General features: G+C 39.7%; 2 non-coding genes across 2 annotated transcripts; both read left to right on the plus strand.

Annotated features, from left to right (window-relative positions):
- Positions 1-895: 895 nt before the first annotated feature.
- On the plus strand, positions 896-2,805 carry LOC130678359 (small subunit ribosomal RNA). The gene has a single exon (XR_008991806.1). It is a non-coding gene; the product is annotated as a small subunit ribosomal RNA (ribosomal RNA).
- A 411-nt stretch (positions 2,806-3,216) lies between these two features.
- Positions 3,217-3,371, plus strand: LOC130678351 (5.8S ribosomal RNA). Its single transcript, XR_008991798.1, has one exon. It is a non-coding gene; the product is annotated as a 5.8S ribosomal RNA (ribosomal RNA).
- Positions 3,372-4,837: the final 1,466 nt, after the last annotated feature.

Below are 4,837 nucleotides of genomic sequence, written 5' to 3' on the forward strand. Positions count from 1 at the left end.
CATTATCTAAATTAACACTATACGTATTATTAATGTATATGATCGAAAGACGTCAAACCTTACGATTAATAATTTAACTAAATAAATCAACGTTTTTGTTTATAGAATAGCAAATAAACATAATATTATTTGTTTAAATATTCTCCAAACGCTATTTTTGTAATGGTTTATATATAAAATTGTATGAATGGAATGCTATCAATAAATCAAATATACACTATCCTTATAATAACATTAAAAAAAAAACAATTTATTAAATAAATAATTTTATATTGAAAAAATAATTAAGTACGAACAGGTAATTTAGATACAAGGAGCTACCGTTGTATCCATCCTCGCTCACGCGGCTGACAGTTAGTGCGCAACTACAATCTTTTTAGACGCCGGCTCGTACTAGTATGAAAGAGTAGTCAGTTGAAGCGGCTCGAGTAAGAGCTGACAGATACTGACTACGGCAAGTTGTATACTATTAACGTAACACTACCACGGGTCGATGTCTCTGACTGAATGACTCTTTATGTGGTAAATCGCTACGGCGTTTATATAATATTGTGTATAACTTAAAAAAAGTATACAAATATGAAACTGAGTATTGACTTACTTGTTTCCGAGCAAGAATAAAATATCACGTTTACGTGTATATAAACCAAGTCGCTTTGATAAAAATATCTAGCGAGAGTAATATTTACAAAAATGAGAGGATGGTTGAAAATTTAAAGTTATTATTCAATTTTGTGAATAAATAATGTTAATTTAAAATTTTCAAGTGTTGTAGTAAGCAAATGCTTTAAACAGCACCACTTTAACAATTGTTAATGTTTTTTAAAGACTAAAATGTATGTTTAAGTGAAAGAGGAGTATTTCTAGTGTTTTATAAATAAAACATAAACGAAGCTCCCTGGTTGATCCTGCCAGTAGTCATATGCTTGTCTCAAAGATTAAGCCATGCATGTCTCAGTACATGCCGTATTAAGGTGAAACCGCGAATGGCTCATTAAATCAGTTATGGTTCCTTAGATCGTACCCACATTTACTTGGATAACTGTGGTAATTCTAGAGCTAATACATGCAAACCAGAATTCCGACCAGAGATGGAAGGAACGCTTTTATTAGATCAAAACCAATCGGTGGCTTGTCCATCGTTACTTTTGGTGACTCTGAATAACTTTCTGCTGATCGTATGGTCTAGTACCGACGACGAATCTTTCAAATGTCTGCCTTATCAACTGTCGATGGTAGGTTCTGCGCCTACCATGGTTGTAACGGGTAACGGGGAATCAGGGTTCGATTCCGGAGAGGGAGCCTGAGAAACGGCTACCACATCCAAGGAAGGCAGCAGGCGCGCAAATTACCCACTCCCGGCACGGGGAGGTAGTGACGAAAAATAACGATACGGGACTCATCCGAGGCCCCGTAATCGGAATGAATACACTTTAAATCCTTTAATGAGGATCCATTGGAGGGCAAGTCTGGTGCCAGCAGCCGCGGTAATTCCAGCTCCAATAGCGTATATTAAAGTTGTTGCGGTTAAAAAGCTCGTAGTTGAATCTGTGTTTCATACTATTGGTTCATCGCTCGCGGTGTTAACTGACATGCTATGGAACGTCCTACCGGTGGATTTAGCTAAGGTCAAACTTGGCGGTCCAATTCAATCCTATCGCGGTGCTCTTAATTGAGTGTCGAGGTAGGCCGGTACGTTTACTTTGAACAAATTAGAGTGCTTAAAGCAGGCTTATTTTGCCTGAATACTGTGTGCATGGAATAATAGAATAGGACCTCGGTTCTATTTTGTTGGTTTTCGGAATACCGAGGTAATGATTAATAGGGACAGATGGGGGCATTCGTATTGCGACGTTAGAGGTGAAATTCTTGGATCGTCGCAAGACGAACAGAAGCGAAAGCATTTGCCAAAAATGTTTTCATTAATCAAGAACGAAAGTTAGAGGTTCGAAGGCGATCAGATACCGCCCTAGTTCTAACCATAAACGATGCCAGCTAGCGATCCGCCGATGTTCCTCCGATGACTCGGCGGGCAGCTTCCGGGAAACCAAAGCTTTTGGGTTCCGGGGGAAGTATGGTTGCAAAGCTGAAACTTAAAGGAATTGACGGAAGGGCACCACCAGGAGTGGAGCCTGCGGCTTAATTTGACTCAACACGGGAAACCTCACCAGGCCCGGACACCGGAAGGATTGACAGATTGATAGCTCTTTCTTGATTCGGTGGGTGGTGGTGCATGGCCGTTCTTAGTTGGTGGAGCGATTTGTCTGGTTAATTCCGATAACGAACGAGACTCTAGCCTGCTAAATAGGCGTTTTTGGTATCTTGAAAGATTTACTTGATTTTCGGATCAAGTGATTTTTACTACCAACGTAAATAATTATCTTCTTAGAGGGACAGGCGGCTTCTAGCCGCACGAGATTGAGCAATAACAGGTCTGTGATGCCCTTAGATGTTCTGGGCCGCACGCGCGCTACACTGAAAGAATCAACGTGTCTTCCCTGGCCGAAAGGCCCGGGTAACCCGCTGAACCTCTTTCGTGCTAGGGATTGGGGCTTGCAATTATTCCCCATGAACGAGGAATTCCCAGTAAGCACGAGTCATAAGCTCGTGTTGATTACGTCCCTGCCCTTTGTACACACCGCCCGTCGCTACTACCGATTGAATGATTTAGTGAGGTCTTCGGACTGATGCGCGGCTATGTTTCGGCATTGCCGATGTTGTTGGAAAGATGACCAAACTTGATTATTTAGAGGAAGTAAAAGTCGTAACAAGGTTTCCGTAGGTGAACCTGCGGAAGGATCATTAACGTATAATATACAATACAAATGTTGTAATTGTAATATATATACATATAAATATTACTTTCAAAAGTGTTAACGCACGCATTATAAAAAGTAAATCGAAGGAATACTTATCCATAAGTATCTTTAGAAGCTTTGTGTTTGATAATACTTACTACAAATAGTTGTGGTAACCTATATTAGTCTATACTCTAAATGTTTCGTGCATATTGTATAGATTCGGTTTTTAAATGAATTTACGCCATGACTGAATTATATTTACAAAGTTTCGTTGCCATATACATCTGATGTATAGATGGCAATTTTACATTAGAATAGGATAATATGTTTCTAATGTAAAAGACATTTTGTCACTGTATAAAAGTTAAGTAACAAGCAAAATAGAGAAAATGAATATTTTCTTAAAAAAGATGATTATCCTGAACGGTGGATCACTTGGCTCGTAAATCGATGAAGAACGCAGCTAATTGCGCGTCAACTTGTGAACTGCAGGACACACGAACATCGACACTTCGAACGCACATTGCGGTCCACGGATCCTATTCCCGGACCACACTTGGCTGAGGGTCGTTTATTATAAAAAAACTGCTTACATTAATTTGTACTAGCGATAAAATATACATTGAACGTTCATCATAAGCATTTGAATATAAACAAGATGATGTCGTTTGAAATTATTATAATTACTTGAATCAGTGAATTATCATTATAATACAGTACAACTGATTTTCGAGTCTACGAATTATATTTTTCAATAGACCGACAACATTTGTTACTTCTTTATTTCATTGATTCCTAAATTCAATTCGACGACCTCAGATTAAGTGAGACTACCCGCTGAATTTAAGCATATTAATAAGCGGAGGAAAAGAAACTAACAAGGATTTCCTTAGTAACGGCGAGTGAACAGGAATTAGCCCAGCACTAAATCCTATGGTTATGCCATTGGGAGATGTAGTGTTTAGGAGGAATCATTTAACCCGAGATTTATTATCATGTCCAAGTCCATCTTGAATGGGGCCATTTACCCATAGAGGGTGCCAGGCCCGTAGTGACTGGAAATTATTTCGGGTGATTCTCTCCTTAGAGTCGGGTTGCTTGAGAGTGCAGCTCTAAGTGGGTGGTAAACTCCATCTAAGGCTAAATATTGTTACGAGACCGATAGCGAACAAGTACCGTGAGGGAAAGTTGAAAAGAACTTTGAAGAGAGAGTTCAAGAGTACGTGAAACCGTTCAGGGGTAAACCTGTGAAACCCAAAAGATCGAATGGGGAGATTCATCGTCAGCGTTTTTAGTATTAATGCAAGCTATGATGTGATAATAGAATCCTTGTGGTCACTAAATTATACTTGCTTGTATTATTTTTGCTAAATTCGTCGGCGTGCACTTCTCCTCTAGTAGAACGTCGCAACCTGTTAGATGTTTATCTATGGCTCAACTGGTAGCCTTTAGTATTTTATTATACTGAAGACCTTTGGTGTCCTGATAAACTGTTTGACAGTATACATATGGTATTGAGCCGCAATTATTTGCGTTAGACTTACCGCAAGTATGATTTTCTTCTAGTAGTACGGATCTAATGCCGTCGCTGGGAAAAATCTGCTGTTAGCTGTATAATGTCTTTAACTGGCTTATTTACCGGTTAGCGATGCTACTGCTTTGGGTACTTACAGGACCCGTCTTGAAACACGGACCAAGGAGTCTAACATGTACGCAAGTCATTGGGATATATTTATATAAACCAAACCTAAAGGCGTAATGAAAGTATAGATTGTCTTAAGACAATTGAGAGAAGATGGGTTACGTTACGATGTAATCCCGCATTCTCAGGACGTTCTATTCTCATTGAGAAAGGGCGTACCTAGAGCGTACACGTTGGGACCCGAAAGATGGTGAACTATGCCTGGTCAGGATGAAGTCAGGGGAAACCCTGATGGAGGTCCGTAGCGATTCTGACGTGCAAATCGATCGTCTGAACTGGGTATAGGGGCGAAAGACTAATCGAACCATCTAGTAGCTGGTTCCCTCCGAAGTTT

Source organism: Microplitis mediator, chromosome 1 (assembly GCF_029852145.1).
Source record: "Microplitis mediator isolate UGA2020A chromosome 1, iyMicMedi2.1, whole genome shotgun sequence".
NCBI classification, from domain to species: Eukaryota; Metazoa; Arthropoda; class Insecta; order Hymenoptera; family Braconidae; genus Microplitis; species Microplitis mediator.